Below are 19730 nucleotides of genomic sequence, written 5' to 3'. Positions count from 1 at the left end.
TTTTTTTTAGAAAAAAATCTTCTCTAGAAAATATTCAAAGCTATCAAGAGAATTAAAAAAGAAAGAGTATAAGGGAAATGACAGGGGAATCTTACCCTTCTACAATGTTAGCCCTATGAAAATTGAGGTACTTTTATTGTTTTTGTTGTTTTGTTTTGCTTTTTTTGAGGTAGGGTCTCACTCTAGTCCAGGCTGACTTGGAATTCACTGTGTAGTCTCAGGGTGGCCTTGAACTCATGGTGATCCTCCTACCTCTGCCTCCCAAGTGCTGGGATTAAAGGCGTGCACCACCACTCCCAGTGCATATTACTTTTAAATGTGTCATTGATGTACAAATATTTTATCAAGAGTGTTTTTTTTATCTATATTCATCATGTATGTTGATATACAGTGTTCTTTTATGTCTTTTCCAAGCTGTTAATATGTTGATTTATTTGTTTATTGTATCAGAGTCATCCTGGAATTGTAAAAATGAGTTTGGTGATGTACTTTCCTTTATTATCTACTTTCCTCTTTGCTGTGCCAAAATACTTACAAAAGCAAATTAAGTGTGTCTAGGACTGTTTATTTATTAAGGATGGGTGGGATTATTTATTTTGGCTGACAGTTTGAGGGTTAATCTTTCTCTGAAAAGATGGTGTGGTGGTAGGAGTGTGATCTGACTGGTCATATGTGCAGTCAAGAAGCAGACACTGATGGGCACTCGTGTTCCAAGCTCTTGTCCTTTTATATACCCAAGTACTCACCCAGTATAGCAGTACCATCCACATTCCAGAGTGCACCTTACCACCTTAGTTAAACTTCCAGGAAAACACACACACACACAGGTTATATACATATAAGACTAGTTATAATAATGACCTCTTGTCAAATAGATGTCTTAACACATCACTTTTAAGTCATAACATTCCATCTCATGTTCCTAAAGTCTCAATTCATTGCATATGATGTAATACAGCTAGTCCATCTTAAAAAAAAAAAAAATTCTCAAAGTCTTTGTAGTTACAACATTGTTGAAGAATTAAATGGAGAGTCCTATTCTAAAATAAAAGAAGGATCAGTAGAGATGGCTTAGCTGTCAAAGTGTTTGCTGTGAAGCCTAAGGACCCAGGTTTGATTCACCAGTACCCTTGTAAAGCCAGATGCAAAAGGTGGTGCATGCATCTGGAGTGTTTTCCCTGCAGTTGCTAGAGGCCCTGGAAAGCCCATTCTCTATCTCCCTCTTCCTCTCAGTCTCTTCCTCTCTCTCTCTCCCTCAAATAAATAAACAAAATATTTAAAAAACTAGATCAAGTTATGAACTTCCAATATACAATGGCACAGCATAAATATTCCCCTCTCAAAAGAGGAATGGATTAACAGCATGCAAAGATGTGCCCAAAACAATAACCCAACCCAGGAGGGCGAACATCACACCCTCATGATTCATGTCTATCATCTCAAACTCATGCTGCAATCATATAGCCTCAGGCAGGCCCAGCCTCTGCTGCCCATGTGACCACTCCCTTGGGTTCACGTCACTCTGTATACTTGTAGCTTTCCTTGGTGAATGTCCCATCGTCCTGGAATCTACAGTATCTTGACATTTACATAGTAACTTAAGCTTCACCTTCTATACTCTGTTCGATAGTCCCTTTGGATCTCATTGTGAAGAAGGCAGTCCTGCCACACACTGCACATTTCCTAGCTGCAGTGACTCTTTGGAACCTTGGTACTAATCTCCTTGATCCCCTCAGTCTTGCATTTTTCATGTCTGTGATACTGCAATGAGAAATTAAATGTCAAGTCCTGCTGACAGCTGCAGATGTAGTCTCATCCCTTGGGCCACAATTGCCAAGGCAATTGTCCCTTTGAAGCTAACCAAGGTGAAAAATTCATATTTTGGAGCAGGGAAATTTTGTAGTGGATTTCTCCATTTAGGCATTCTCCATTCAAATTTTTTACAAGTGGAGCTTTTGATTGTTAGAGACTTGCTGTCAGAGCACCTTTCCTATTTTCTCAGTACAGAAACTGAGGTTTCTTTGTAATAGGGATAACCTCTTTAACAATTACGGGTACTTCATCTGCACCCTTTTTGTTCAAGAATTTACAATTATGTGGGGAGATGGCTCAGGAATTGAAAGCACTTGCTTACAAAGCTTAAAGGCCAGATGACCTGGGTTTGATTCCCCGGTGCCCACAAGGGGCACATTCCTCTGGAGTTGGTTTGCAGTGGCAGGAGGCCCTGGAGTTCCCACATTCACTCTCTTTCAGTCTGCCTCTTTCTCTCTGTCTCAGTTAAATAAACAAATAAAGCCTCAGATAAGGAAGTAGTACTCTTCTGGACAGTTCTTGTTAAGGAAGAGATAGACGTTTGAAATCATTTTGAGCTTATATCTTGGTGGTCTGTTTGCCAGTTGTTACAGGTATAGATCAGAGTCTGGAGTACACATGCTGAGATTTCCAGATTATTGTATCCTTGAACAATTAACTGAACCAAGTCCATGTGGCCAGTAATAAAAATAGAGTCTACACAGGAAGAAAATGGTATTCCGGAAAAATGGGAATCAGGTAGTGACTAGGGATGATCCTTTTGAGTATCCCCAATACTCAAAAGATTCATGGTAGGAGATTTCTAACCTTTTGTAGGTCATTTACCTAGCCCCATATTCTCCTTCATCTTTTCATTGTAAAATTATTCTTTCTATATATGTTCTGTATGCTCTGTTATTACATGCAGTCTAGTAGAGTAAGAGTTCCCTGTCTTTCTTCCAATAGGCTTCTCCCATATGTTAATCTTGATGCTGCTCTTTCCAAGTCCATACATTCCTGCCACAGTACTCCATCCACCTTTTACCTTTTGCTGTCTTTGTAACATTTGAGACTGGGTGTTCCATATAATGTATCTTAAGGAAAAGATGGTTAGCTAATGCATACAAAAATTGTCTTTAGGAAGTTATTGATGTAAAGTGATCCTAGTTATCCTTTTAAGTTGATAAAACTATTTTCTTCTAACTAGTATATGACTTTTTCTATAATTGGAATTCTAGTAGAATTATTTTAAAATGTAAAAAATTAATAATGAATGTATGCTATTTTTTTATCATCTTATAATGAGAAAAGAGAAAAATAAATTTAGAATATGTATGCAGTGAACTATAACATATGATACTAAAGTATTGGTAATAGGTATGAACTTAGAAAACAATGGTAACTCTATTGGAAATTTCTGAGAAAGGTCAAATATTTTGTAGCTGTTGACAATGAATATTAGAAAAAAAAAAAAAAGAAGCTCAAAATAAGTTTGCTGGCCTCAGGAAAAAAATAAACATGTCAGAGAAAATATAGGGATTCAAGGTCTGGAATGGATGGAAACAAGTTTCTTGCTAGCACAAAAAATTAATACATATTATATATATACAGTGTGTACAATATATACATATTATATAACATACACACACACACACACACACACACACATATATATATATATATATATATATATATATATATATATACATATATATATATATATGTATATATATATATATATATATATATATTCTCAAATTCAAGGGTTCAAAATGCTTTCTTATTTGTTAAGAATTCAAAGAGTAAATAATGCATGTAACAACAAAAAATTGAGTTTATTAACATCATGACAAAGGCCACATTAAGCATACTACTAATCCTCAGGGCTTCAAATTTTCTGAAGTTATTGCCATTGCTCTTTGACACATTGGGTCTTTCCCCCGCTTTTCTGTTATTTAATTTGGCTATCTCTGTATATTTTGTTCATTTTTTAATAGGGTCTAATGTAGTGCAGGCATGCCTGGAAGTCAATTGTAGCTAAGGATAATTTTTTTTTTAATATTTTTTGTTCATTTTTTATTTATTTATTTGAGAGTGACAGACACAGGGAGAAAGACAGATAGAGGGAGAGAGAGAGAATGGGCGCACCAGGGCCTCCAGCCACTGCAAACGAACTCCAGACGCGTGCGCCCCCTTGTGCATCTGGCTAACGTGGGACCTGGGGAACCGAGCCTCGAACCAGGGCCCTTAGGCTTCACAGGCAAGCACTTAACCGTTAAGCCATCTCTCCAGCCCGTTAAGGATAATTTTGAATTTCTGATACTACTTCCCAAGGGTTGGGTTTATAGGCATTTGCCACAAACCCAGTTTCAGGAAAACTGTGGATGGAACTCTGGGCTTTCTTCATGCTAGACAAGCACTCTACCAACTGAACTACATCCACAGCCCTTTCTTTACAATCAGCAATCATGGTTTCATATCCTTTGGTCAGAGCAGTCCTAACCTTTTGACATCTTTAATGTAAACACACACTGTTGTACTGGCTGCCTTAGAAACCTTTTCTTTTTAATCTCATTGAATAATTACCATTTCACTAATGAGGAAGGAAGACGAGGGAAAGAACTTAGAATGTCACTGATTTCCCTAATGAGGAAGGAAAATGAGGGAAAGAACTTAGAGTGACACTGGATTTATGCATTAGATATGTTAATAAATGGTCCTATGTGGTTGGAGTATTTTAATATACCGCCTAAACATTTATACGACTCATCAAAACAATCATCAAAACTTTCATTTACAGTGATGTTATATTTGTTTGCATGATTGATTTTAGCTTTATTATAGTTGTATATTACATTTTATTGTTAAAATATTTTAATCAATGTATCCAAATTTTGGATATCACACTTCCAGATCTATTATAATCATGCTTTTATAGCATCCTTATGGTTAGTATTGGACCATGAAAGCATTTAAGCGTTTATATTTTTTCTCGCACATTCCTTTTAGAAGATGGCTCTATGTTTTGTATGTTTTGATTATCACAAGAGTTTTTCCTTTTTTTTTTTTTGGTATTTCAAGATAGGGTTTTGTTCTAGCCGAAGCTGGTCTTGAACTCATGGCAATCCTCCTACCTCTGCCACCCAAGTGCTGGTATTAAAGGTGTGCATCACCATGCCTGGCTATGACAAGATTTTTTAATTTAGCTGAAAATTCTGCCAAACTATTAATTGCTGTATGTATTTATATTTTCAGAATAAGAAATAACTTTATGCCATGAAAAAGACTTAAACATAAATTTAAGAAAATTGGCAAAAACCTATCTTTGTATTACTCACATTTTCTGCAAACGCATTCTGTTATGCATTAATTTGTTATGTAAATCATTCTTTGTCCACATATTTTGAGCTATATACAACACCAAATTATGGGGAATGGCTATATCTTTATACATTTAGAATTTTCTCTAGTTTTAAGATACATAGATTTTCCCAAACTTTACATTGTACTGCTGCCAATCACTTTCCTCCTCAATGTTCATGGATGTTTAATTTTCTGTAGCAAAAATAAATTTGATTGCAAAAGTTCTACTGTAAATGAGTTAAAACAATAGGTGATGTCTATGGAACATGGTAAGCAAGCAATTTACACAAACTCTCCCTAGACCTGAGAACATTTTTGGCATATTTTATTATTTCATGCTAATACTTGCTACTGTCTATAGACACTAATCTCAGAATACACACACACACACACACACACACACACACACACACACATATATATATATAATGTTAGATAATTATATATTATATATAAAGCAAAAGATTAATAATACCAATAAATTTATCATCAATCAGTAGAGTTAATCTTATACTATCATGGAAAAGAGGTAGCCTATTGAGATGAATTAGGATTTTATTTCTCAGAGAAAATAAAATCTCCACCTTACCTGCCATTGTGTTGTGCTAGGAAATAAGTTCCAGAAAGGAATAAAAACTGCCAGGTACTACAGATGTCCACACTATCATCCTCAGGCTTTTGTATGCTATGAAAAGGGTCATATTGATGAGACCAGGTACCTGAGATATAGTTTGTCTTGAGTAAATGTATATGGATTAATATACTTGTGAGAAAAGGCATGATGGCAGAAGACAACAAAAGATATATAGTTTCATAAGCAAAAGATTGAGTCTGATGAATGGGCGGTATGCTATGGAATCCAAGCCATGGCCTCTATAAAAAATGCAGACACACTGATATTTGACTTATTCTCATATGAGAATTTTTCTTTTGTTTTACGTGCATAAATCTATTGTAATTTGCTAAAACAACAGTAGGTTTTAATTCATTTTGTAGAGACAAGCTGTATCCCAAGTCAAAATAAAACCTGACACATATTATTTTAGAATAAACATGGCCTGACTTAAGAAGGGAAGATATAGCAGAGTATTGTAATTGTTGAAGCACAATATTCTAAGTATATTTTTGTCACTTAGCTGACTGAGCTCTAATAATAGAAATGAAGTTTAAGTATAGACAAAAGAAGTTGCTGTATTGAACAGAGTTTCTTTCCTACTACTGATTTAATCTTCAGTATGGCTAATTTAAGTTTGAAATTGAAGGATATAGACTCTTTAACTTTGCCATTGAAAGCTCATTTTCTACTTTCTCTCAGCTTAAAAAAGTATATTGAAAGATTTAAATCAACCATGCATTCATAAAAGTGACATAATTTTTCATCCTTCATCATTAGATGAAAATATCTTGCTACATTTTATTGAATAAGATATTTAAGAGTTTGCCATTCAATTTCCATTTAAAAGGAGACTTCCCTAAGTTATACAAATGTTTTGTTATGATTAAATCTTGGATCAGTACATGCATTTTATCCACAGTGAGTTATGGAAATGATAAGATTGCTTGCTATTATGAAGTGGTTATTTCTGGACAACTTCAACAAAGTAACTAGAAGTGAGAAATGGTAATTTGGTATCAGAAGACAATCAATGTGCATAAGCACTCTTAAGTAGTTAATACCTATTTCTACTTTATTTTTGTAAATTCTATTGAAAGAATATATGAGATATGCATTTGTAAGTGACTCAATGTCCTTTGCATATTTCTCAGTAGAATAACTAATGTAGTATCATCAAAGACTTACACCTGCCATAATTACTCATATTTTAAGCTTTAATTTCATTTTTATATTGAATATTTATGTTAGTTGAGGCACATAAATATGATTGTGGTTTTTAGAAATGTGCAAGTGAAGAGATGATGTTTTTAGCTTGTAATGTAATAATGTATTTAGCTGTCTCCACACATTTTGGTGTGGAATGACATTGCTGGTTAATTTCCATCTTCTACATATAACTGTAGTGCTATTTCCACATTAATGCAGCTGATCTCTCAAAAAAAGTAACTAAAATTATAAACCTCTCAATGAGTTTCAAGGAATAAGTTTCTAGATTTTCTTTCTCTTCCTTCTCAATAATAACTTACATTATTTGATTCATTTGAAAAAGTTGCACCACACAGAATATCTTTGGGTTATTTCTAGTTCACAATATTCACTACACTGTGTTTAAAAGGTTAGGTTATTTTGGAATATACAAGCCAGTGAATTTTGTAAACATTTATTGAATTTTGGGTGTCATTTGCATTTGAATAAATTCTTCACAATTGTTAGAGTATTTGTTTAATGTATTTATCTGATAATATAAAAATTTGAGATTTTCACAGAGTAATGAAATCTTTTGATAATATATTTGAATACACTAGAAAGTTAAAAGAAAACATGTTCAATCACTAATGCAATGATTCATACTATATATTTATTTTTATAATATGGATTGTTATTTAGATTGTATAATTTCCAAGTTAAGAACTATAAGGATCATCATAAAATCTAAATGAATGTTCTTTAATATTGCTTTTTTCTTCTTCCTTATATCCTTTTCCAGTTTTTTTAAAATTTTCTTTCAAATTTTTATTAACAACTTCCATGATTATGAAAAATATCCCATGGTAATACCCTCCCTCCCCTCACTTTCCCCTTTGAAACTCCATTCTCCATCATCTCCCCTCCCCATCTCAATCAGTCTCTCTTTTATTTTGATGTCATGATATTTTACTCCTCTTATGATGATCTTGTTTATTTATTTATTAATTTGAGAGCAACAAACAGAGAGAGAAATAAAGAGAATGGGCACACCACTGCAAAGTAACTCCAGATGCGTGTGTACCCTTGTGCATCTGGCTAACTTGGGTCCTGAAGAATGAAGCCTTGAACAGGGGTGCTTAGGCTTCACAGGCAAGCTTTTAACCATTAAGCCATCTCTCCAACCCCAGTTTTGATTTTAATTTAAATTATGGTATTATTGTTTATATAATTTTAGTTGAACACAATATAGTTCACACAATTCCTTTGGTTGAACTGTGTTTCTTCTTTGTTATATAGAAAGTACTAAATCAAAAAGAATATTTTATTATAGAACAAATAATGTTAAAAGTTGAAGAATTAGAAAGTAAGTATATATGGGCTGGGGGGATGGCCTAGCTGTTAAGTGCATTTTCTTCACAGTCCAGTAACCCAGGTACAATTCTTTAGTTACCCAGGAAAAGCCAGGTGTGCCAAATGGTATATGCATCTCAAGTTCATGTTCAGTGGTAAGAGGCCAGTGCATGCTCATACATGCATTCTCTCTCAAATAGCTAAATAAAAATATTTTAGAAAGTACCACATAGTATACTCAATGAAATAAAATAGTACTTACCTAAGATGTAAAATGGGATAATTATCAGAAATATCCTAGGAAGTCAGTAGTACAAACAAATGCAATATTTATTTACACTATTATCCATGTTGCAGTGTATTCTTAGTAAAAGTAATTTTGAGGCACATAACTTAATTGTAAATATTCCTAGATAAAATATAAGTATCAATATCTAGGTTTGAGGTCACAGTAGATTACAAATGGCAGTAAGTTAAAAATGTTAACTGAAGGATAATAACTATAATAAAAAGCTGGATTTAAATTTCAAATTTAAATTAATGTGTGTATGCTGTCTTCCCTGTGGCTTTCTAGTTGGAACTCACAATTAGTTTATTATTACTTAGCAGCAGGAAGCCTTCTAAAGGTCAATTTTGGGAAAGTCTGAAATTCTATTTGAGTATTTTCCAGGACCATGGGATAACATAAAATTCTGAGTTTTAAAATTTTAATATTGATACATTTTTGCAAATTCAACTATATAAACTGCAATTAAAAAGTTCATTATTTAAATAAAATTGCAGGGAACTTGTACAAAATGTGCTTTGGTCTAATGCAATTTATATACTCCCATGGCAAATTTAAGGTCATAAGAATATTTTCCTATATTTCTTTTTAAAAATAAGTTATCAATTAATTTTTAGCATGGCTCACAGTCTACATTCAGAATTTGTGTTGTCAGTACTAACTGTAACTGTTGTGTCTATTTATGACTTAAAGACAAGTATATAAATGTTAACTAAGAGTCAACATATGGAATTTATCTTTTGCAGTATCTTTTATCCATGTTCTTTTTATTATTTTTTTTAATTTTTTTTGTTCATTTTTTTATTTATATATTTGAGAGTGACAGACACAGAGAGAAAGACAGATAGAGGGAGAGGGAGAGAATGGGCGCGCCAGGGCTTCCAGCCACTGCAAACGAACTCCAGACGTATGCGCCTCCTTGTGCATCTGGCTAACGTGGGACCTGGGGAACCGAGCCTCAAACCCGGGTCCTTAGGTTTCACAGGCAAGCACTTAACTGCTAAGCCATCTCTCCAGCCCCTTTTTATTATTTTTTAACAGGTTGTACTCTTTTATTCCCTCTCCTATTCTCCATTTCCCTAGGTACACCTCAGTAGGGTATGGGATTCATTGTGGGGTCATGTAGGCCTCCATCACTTTCACTGGGATAGTGCAGGGACTATGCCTCAGTGTAGTCCCATCCACTCTGTGTATCTTACACTCTTACAATTTTTATTTACTTGCTTGTAATATTTAGTTCTAGATTTTAAAATTTATTATTATTAAGATTATTTGTCTTTTCCATTAATTTTATTATTTTCTTTTTGTTTTAATTAATTATGAACTCATTTAGTAGGGAAGCATCATGAGTTGGTACAGTCCTTTCCCTTGTGCCTGCCCTACTTCCACTGGGGGTCCTCTGAGTGGGGTCGCAGGTGCCCTGTTGGGAGCAGCAATCAATTATTGGAAGAAGACAATGTTTCTGGGCATAAAGTCCCAACCTTTGGCTCTTACAATCTTTCCATGCCCTCTTCCACAGAATTCCTTGAGCCATTTTGGATGTGTTTTAACTCTACTTCAGTGATAAACTCTTAGAAACCTCTGCATCTCTGCATCTCTGCTTTGGAAGGAATTGAGAATCATCAACATCTGCCTCCTTCACCTTGGAGCTGATTGTCAGGGTCACTGTGGAACCTGCTTTCTTGTTCATCTCCTCCACTCCTCTGAGGTTTCAACTGGGGCTTGGCTGAAGCACTAAGGGTGGTTTGTCTCCTTGGGTCTCATATCCATCTGAAGAAAAAAAAACACAGATTCTCCAGTGGAGAGTGAAGTCAGCACAGGTTAAATTGTTGGAAGAATGATTGAGGAAGATACCCACATCACACTGTGGCCTCTACACACATATGCACATACATTCACATGCATACATTCACACACACACACACACACACACACACACACGTATTTCCAATTCCTGGAAATCCTATCATTATGTGTATCTTCTTCTCTTGATTATAAATGTTCACTGAGATTTAGAACAGATTGATATATACAGTCAAAACCCACTTTAATGTCATTCATTTAATTCATTTAATGTCTTCATTTTACAAATATAAACATTCATAACAGAATATACTACATTTTGGTTATTTCTACTAAACATGTAACAAAATCCAACCCGTAAAAGAATTCACCATCTTATACCAATAATTTGACATCCATATCCAAAGTTCGGGTTTCAGGATTGTCTGATTCAACCCAACAATGACATCAAGTCTCTTATTTTTTTTTTCCATTTTGCTGCCTTTAGTTCTTGCTTCTTATCAAGGTGATGTTGTAATTTTAGAAATCATATTGGCCTTAATACCATTCAGAGGAGAAGAAAAAAATTGAATCTTTCTTATATCTCATTGGCTGGAATTGAGCTGCCTGTCTCTCAACTACTGACATGGAATATGACAATATTCTTGCTTCTCAGAGAAGTGAAACATGTTGCTAATACTGGTTTAGAACTCACTCTGATGTATAGGGATGAAAAGGAGTAGGTTACAGAGTTGAGCAAGTATCTGTCAATTATAAATGGAAAAAGAAGCAATGAATGCTATTTAAAACAATTACAGTAGTCCAGTCTCTTGCTGATAACATAATATCACAGTGAAATTGAAAGAGGCAGGATTAATTGGGCTCTTGGCCAAGAAAAGGGCTGAATTTTTATGAGGTTCTGGCAAGCAAAGTGCCAGGGCCACCAAGGCATCTCGTGGTTAGCATTGGATATCATCTATACACAGAGTCATTGGTTTTCTCTCTCTTTTAAACCAAGTCTCAGGTCTCCTAATGAACTTAACTATATCAGTCCCAAAATGTCTTCACCTATAAGTACCATACTCATATGGATTTCACCAGCTCAATACCTCACAATAACAATTGAATTTCAGAAAAGGAAGTCTTGGGAAAAACACAAATCATATCCAAACCTCAGCAGTATAGCCAGAAGCTTTCAAGTGTCTAATAAAGAGATATACTTTGGGGGAATTGCATAGTCATTAAAGTGATATTGTGTTAACTATGTAGTAATCTCAAAGCTCAAAGAGATTCCTTGAAGAAATTGATGCCCACAAATATTTAATAAATGTAACAAAAATATAAATCAGCACATGACAATGAAAATGACTACTAAATTTGAACAGGATTATGAGGTAAATTCTGTACTACTGTTTTGTGGACATTAGGAAAATAGCAACATAATAAATCTGTATATTCCTATATGAAGTATATTTGACACACACACACACACATATACATATATGTATTTAATATATAAACATATGTAATTATCACAATTCCCCCCAAATGAGCATATTATTAGTACAACTTCACTTCCTGGAATACACTTAGAAGTAGAGTTTTGACTAAAATAAATGGCATGGTTTTAAAATATCATGAACCTTCATCATAAGAAATCTCTGTAAGAAGATCTCTAACAAAATAATTATTTTGTAGATACCCAAATTGTTTACTTTGAAACAAATTACTAACATAATTCCTGGCCTACATTCTCATACAGTAGTTCTTCTCTATTCATGCAATTTATATTTGTTATGGAGTAGAAACTGGTTCTTGTGGACTGATTCTCAGCATTTTTCTATGACATGAGCTCCAATAGTGACATGTATTTTATGTAAAACTACAATCCAAGAAATTGCACACATTTCAGCTTGTACACATATATTTCATTGTGATGATTATGGTTTCTTTGATAACTGTTGAAAATTTTCAAGATATTCTGACTTTAGTCTGGTTAGGTAATCTTCACCAAGAATTCTTATAAACCCTTTATCAGTTGTAAATATTAGATAATAGAACATACAAATCTGTGGATTATTTTCTTGGTTGCATGTGGAACTGATAAAACAATTCAAAAGTTTTTTTTTTTTTTAAGAATGTTATCACTACATGAATTTATTTCTTTGGATAATCATCATCAGAAAAATATTAATAAATACTCTTCCTTGCTGAGAATCTCATTTTTCTTACTAAAATACAATGTAATCATTGTCTAACTTTCTGTGCATTTGTGTATAATCAAAACTACATTTAGAAAATAATGTTATAAGGAGGGTGGCCAGGTGACTTAGCAGGTACCTATACTTGCTTTGTAATCATGAGGATATTGGAGGGTCTGATTTACCTTGAGTACTATACTATACTACACATGTAAACAGTAGGGCATGGGTAAGTATTTCTGTCATCATGGTCCTGTGGGAAGTAGAGTGGGAAGACTGGAGAATCAGTGGGGCCTGCTGACCAGTCTGTTTGACAGAAAAAAAATGACTGTTCTGGTTACATGAGTCTCAAGGACTATACAAAGAAAATCCATAGGATAGCACACCTAACATTCTATTTGGCCTGTCCATACTTTCTCCCAGGGCTTACATACACACTAAGCCACATATGTTTCAAATACTAACATGCAAAAAGTAAGCTAATATGCATAGCTTTAAATTTTGATATCAATATTTTTCTCCATTGATAAAATTACATTATATCTAAAGTCTTTACCTGTCTTCATCAGAAGACTCTAGATAGAGGAAATCTATTTTTAGAATTTGTATTTCCATGTAAAATAAGTATAAACAATGAAAATTTAGGTTCTATGTAATAAATTTCTACATTTCAAATTAGATATTAATTTAATTGCATCTAGATCTACCAATAAAATAATAAAGGAAGAGAAAGAAGAAAAAGAAAACATCAGGGTCCGTCTCCTACACCCTGGCACAGATTATCAGGTTCACCATGGAAGCAGCACTCATACTTATATCTCTGTAATTCCTCTGTGGTTTCAACTATGGCTTGGCTGAAGTATGAAGTCCTCCAGTCTCACTACCTTCTGAATAGAAAGAACAAATTCTTTAATGGAGAGTGAAGTCAGCATAGTTTAAATGGGATAAACATTATTAACTTAGGGAAAATTTGATGTGTATAAACCCACTTTCAGCCAAAGACTAGTGAGAGCTTAACACAGGAGAACATAATCTATGTCTCCATAGGATTCTGAATGTCAGAGCCACATGTTGGGTCATGATATACAGAGGCATTTATCTTACCCATAACTGTCGGCTAACTCCACAATACATAACCCATATACCTCAACAAGGAGGGGCCATGGGGAGGGAGTGGGTCATGGATGAGCCTAATAATGGTACCAAACTGACTATATTTGCTGAATACAAAACTAATTAATAAAAACTTTGGCCAAATAAAGAAGCTATTGGGTACCCACCAAGGCTGTGTGCCACTATTGCACTAGTTTGTACATCCTTTGAGGGTGTTTGCTTCTGAGTAGCTTAGACCTCTGGTTGCTCAGACCATTGTTGGCCACTTTCCTCCAGTGTTGGGCTCTGAAAAGCCCAGGTGTGAGGCCTAGTGGAACTTCCTGAGCCTAGCTAAAGGTTGGTGACCTGTCTCTGGCCAGCTAGGACTCAGCAAGATGCCTAATGGCTCTGGCCTGCCACTTCCTTGTGGCAATTGTAATTACCATTTCAATAGTTAAAGTTTACTATTGGCCCTTACCTCCTCCCCCATCCTAAAATCCCCACCTTAGTCCCCAACATGATATAGGCAACTGCTCAGAGTAATAGAGAGTTATTTCTGTGAGTTCCTGCATCAAAAAAACTCCCGACTCAGTGTGGGTTTTCTCCGGTGGTCAGAAGATGTTTCTGAGTCATCCGCTGCTCAGCATCCTCCTCAACCCCTAGGGAGGAACCAGCAGGCCTGGTTCTTCTCTCGGCACTACCTACCTGACCCAGAAGGAGCCCTGCACTCCAGTAGCTCATGTAGCGCTTTCCAGCAATAGACAGGCTAACTATCTGGGGACTGGCTTTCTTCTGGATTTCAGCCAGGTCTAGAGAAAATATTCTTAGTTATATGTATTTGGAACAATTATAAGCTATTTGTATAAATGTCCTCATTGTAAAATAATGAAATAAAATTGTTTATCACCTCATATGCTGATTATTTCTTGTGGTAAAAAATGAAACTTAACATCTACAATTTTGAAATATATTAACTATAGTTTACAACTGTGTAACTGTGTAACTGATCTCAAAATATTAGTCCTCTTGCACAACTTGAATGTTGTTAAGAAAGTTTCTTTGTCAATCTTGGGAAATAGTAAAATGGATCCATTAAGAGAAAATGAGATATGAATCATTAGAATATACTAGTCACCCTGCTAAAACATGGTATAGCCTCTTTCAAAGACTTTCACTATTCTCTCTTTCTTCCCCTCTCTGCCTCTCTCTCTCAAATAAATAGAATAAATAATAAGGAAAAAAATTAAAAAGGGTTGTTCTAATGAAATACTGACCATCCTGTCGTATGTTATACATTCTTTTTTAAAATTTGCCTCAAAAACTCTGTTGAGGGTCCTAAGCATTACTTTGTTAAATTTGTCTCCTTCCTGTGGCCTCATTTGCTCTATGCCTGATGCCACTTTGATAAAGTACAATAAATTTTGCATGTCCATATGCCTTAAAGTGCTAAGTGTGCCTGCCATAAGAAAGTCAAGGATTATTTTAATGCTATATAATGTCTTTGTAACCATTTTTAGAATTAAATATAAATATTCCAAAAGATAGTTGAGTTATGCATAAAGAGAAATGATTAACTTGACAAATTATCATGAAAATAGATACCTAGAGAAATGAAAAAAAGGCCTGTTTATATACCACACACACACACACACACACACACACACACACACACACTTCACCTTAATAATGATGAAAACATAACAACCATATTTATATATATATATATATATATATATATATATATATATATATATATATATGGAATGCATTATACATGATTCTCTGTGCAATAGGGATTGACATTTTCTTCTAAGCTTCCTACTCAAAACTGATGCACAGTTTTGAAATGATTTGCTGACATAACTAGTAATATATGGATGTTCAAAATAGATCACTTCAAATTAGGAAAAGTAACAAAGTCATATTAGCTTGAAAATACATATTGGAGCAGTTTTGAGAGTCACATGCATAACTAATTGGGTCATACATTCGGCTTCGGGGTGTTTTCATGTCTTCTAATTCTAATAAATAGTAATACAACACAACAGGAGCACATTTATAGTCTCTGATACTTGTAAGAAGTCTAGAGAGTCTAATAATTTTTTCATTCTCAAGAGAGAACATTCCATGAAATCTTGCTGAGTCTCCTAGAAACCTGAATTATGGTTCGAAATTTATCCCATACTTATTGTTACATTTACTAGATAAATTGCAGACCTACACACATGCATTCACTACATCCATATTTACATACATTTGTTTCAGATACAACATTGTTGTCTACATTATACAAAGAATGTGTTTGCTTTTATACATTAGTTTTATTAAAATGGTTACTGAAAATAAAATTGAATTATCTGGAGACTATTACTTTGTAAAACTGCATCAATGAAATTCATTATGTCATGTGTTTGATTTTCTATGGATGAATAAACATTTATTGTACAAGTTTTTTTTCAAGAGAACTGAATACATAAGCAACAATCAAGACAATTAGTGGTGTAATATCTATAAATCTACCATCTAGAAAAATTGACTTCACAATATAGATTTTATTGTGCCAGTAATGGATTTAAAAACTTTTTGCTTATTAAAGTATCCATGAAATAAAACTTTAGAGTTTAATGAGTTTTTAATCATCATATTCATTGATTGAGTTTTTTTTGCTTCTACTATATAAATGCAGGTCCACTGCAGTACAACTCCTCTACTGATGGTATTATCTTTAAAAATATTGAATAGTAAGAAAATACAGGCAGATGGTAGTGGAAACTTAGAATTTTCTATAGTTCTGTAATACTTTTTTCTCTCACTGATAGAATAGGCATTTTAAAGTACTGATTGAAATTTATGATTTCCTCACTAAATGATTCAGGGACAGAAGTTTGTGCAAGTGCAACTACAGGCTTAATCTTTGTTTGGATACAGACAGAGATTCCAGAAACTTGAAAATGATAGTTAAGAAAAAAGGAAGACAATTCCAAGAAAATGTTTGGAAGTAATATTTTAGTAATATAAACTTCTTAAGAGGAAATGGCATATAAGTACTATAGTACAGGAATGAAAGTATAAAGAACATTAAAATCACCCAACCTAACTTACTACACTATTTTATTAAAATATCAATCAAGTTAGGAAAATATAAAACACAAAAACTAACTAACTGCCTATAGCAAGTCCAAATTTCAGGCCTCATTCCACCCAAATTTTGACCGTCAGTCAAGTAAATGACTCACAAATAACAGAAATGTGTAAACCTCATTATAGAATTTTTGTTGCCAAAGATACAAGCCCAAATTAGAGACAGGGAAATACATATAACTGATGGCATGAGATTGGGAAAGCTCCAGTTCAGTTCAAATGTAGCTTAAGTCTAGATGACATCACCTACTGATTGTATCAAAAGGGCAATGAAAATCTTTATTTTACAAAGAAAAAGAAAACCAGAAAGATTATTTCTGTGAGTTCAGCCAAACCCCAACAGTCATCAATAGTAAGATGTCCACAGGAAGCTAGAATCAATGTGGAATGTGTCCATCCTGATAAAGGTGTTTCACATATACTGAGAAAAGATCTCAATTATTTACTTATGATGTAGATTTTTCAAAACTTCCAATTATCACAGAAGAAATAATTTTTAAAATTAAAGGATAAATTAAAAAATGGGAACAGTGGCTGGAGAGATTGCTTAGTGGTAAAGGCACATGCCAGTGAAGCCTAATGTCCCAGGTTTAATTCGACCCAGCTTTGATTCTTCAGGTTCCACATAAGCCAGATGCACAATGTTAGCGCATGTGTCTGGAGTTGGTTTGCAGTGGCTAGATGCCCTGGCACACCCATCCTCTCTCTCACTCGCTCTCTTTCTCTCATAAATAAATGTAAAGAATCTTTTAAAAATGGGAACAGTATCCCAGTTATAAATTATATGATGGTATAAGAAGTAATGTGATGGCGAAAAACTAAGTACTTTAGAATTGAGTTCACACAACAAAAAAAGTAAGCAATGTTATGTTTTGCTATGTACCATGAAAAAAGCTATAAAGTGCTTTTTGAAGACAAAAATGTATGTACTTTAAAGCTAAAACTTGGAATTTATAAAAATAAATAATTTTCCCTTGCTATGCTTACCCGGGGAAACTAAGTAATCAACCAGAGTTCTAGAATATATTCACATCAAATGAAGAATTTGTATTCAAAATATATGAAGCACCTATGAAATTAAGAGATGAAAGAAAGAACATGTTGGCCACAGAAATATCTCAGTTAGTAAAGTAATATAAGCATAAAGGCCTAATTCCAAACCCCAACTCCCACCTAAAATTCTTGGCATAGTAGACTGCACCTATAATCACAGGGCTGAGGAAGAGGATACTTGGGGAAATATGGGGTTTACTGTGCAGCCACTCAAGCCTAATTGGAAAATCTCAAGCAGTAAGAGATCTGTTCACAGAAAAAGAATGAGATGTCATGACTCAGGAACAACACCCCAGGTTGTGCTTGGGCTTCCACATGTAAATTCATACAACTGCACATGCACCCATACATGAATACTCAAGCACTTCCAAACATACATCAGTGTATTCACATAAACCATATGCATATAGAGAAATGTTCATGAAATAGTAATAAATATTGGAAACTTGGATACCTGTATGTAGTAAAATGTACCTCGTCAAAAATAGAAGAAAATGGTAATGAAGACAAGCATGAAGAATCCCCTTGTTGAGTACAACCCCATCAGAAAAAGCATCATGTTATCCCAACAAATTTGTACAAACTTTGGAAAATGTTAATATATCAATGTAGACATAAAGAAGACTATTTGTCACCTGAGTCATAACTAAGGAACAAGTAGATTACACAAAGTAGCAAGTACCTGTGTGAACAAAATATTTATACAATGGTTGTTGTTTTAGTTGCTTATGTGTTTGTATATGTGTGTCAAATTTAGTGATCTTACCTTTTAAATATACACAGATCATTGCACACACTTTTAATGCATGAAAACAATTATAAGATATTCAACTTTCAATATATTATATCTGATATTTTCAATTTTATTGGGTTTTTGTAAATCCTTGCACATAGCACTAGGTATTTTTGTTTTGTTATTGTAAGTCAGATCAAATTGTTGATTTATTTTAGAGATACTTTTCTTATAAAGTTCAGGACTGCCCCATGTCAACTACAAACTGTAGCAAACTATATTCTTTCCCAGTTACACACCTTTTGCTTTTTGCATGGGTTCTTTGTAGGGAGATTTTTCAAATGATGTTGGATCTGTGGTATCTAAGTATGCATTCTTATTATTAACTGATTTAAAAAAAGGTTTTTACCAAGAATTATGTAATCCTTTGCCTGATTAATATTTTTCCATATTAATGAGAAACTTTCTTTCAATATTTAACTTGCTCAGATACATTAAGTGAGAATAAATTACGTGATGCCTATAGGAAATATTATGGATTCAAAACCACAAATAGGCTGATTTCTGTAAGTTCAAAGCCAGCCTGGAACTACAGAGGGAGTTACAGGTCAGCCTGGGTTAAGCTAAGACCATACCTTGAAAAGAAAAATTTAAAGAATAACCTATTTTGAAATTTAACCAATCCTTATCTCACTCTCCATTGGAGGATCTGTTTTTCTTTTTCAGAAAGTAGCAAGAAATGAGGATAACTATAGTCTATCAATAAGACAAGAACAAATGGCTAACTCCCTGGCAGTAGATGGATCATCCCTCACATAGCAGACAGAGCCCAAGGGAAACCACAGAGAAACTGCCATGATGAGTGAATGGGCTGCTTCCGCAGCAAGCCTGACAGCCTGGGCCAGGGTGATGGAGACAGACATTGAGAATACTCAAAGTGAACCAAAGCAGTAATCCAGAAGCTGCTGAGGGCTCAAAACTAAAGCAGACCTAAAGCACATTTACCAAGACTCAGGGAAGTTTGTGGAAGATGGGGGCAGAAAGAATGTAAGAGCCAAAGGCTCAAGGAGAATATCTTAAGACATTGCCCTCCCCACCATGACAGACAGCTGCTATCACAACTCATAACACACA

This window comes from Jaculus jaculus, chromosome 2 (genome assembly GCF_020740685.1).
Source record: "Jaculus jaculus isolate mJacJac1 chromosome 2, mJacJac1.mat.Y.cur, whole genome shotgun sequence".
Lineage (NCBI taxonomy): Eukaryota > Metazoa > Chordata > Mammalia > Rodentia > Dipodidae > Jaculus > Jaculus jaculus.
Note: the sequence above shows the minus strand (reverse complement) of the source record.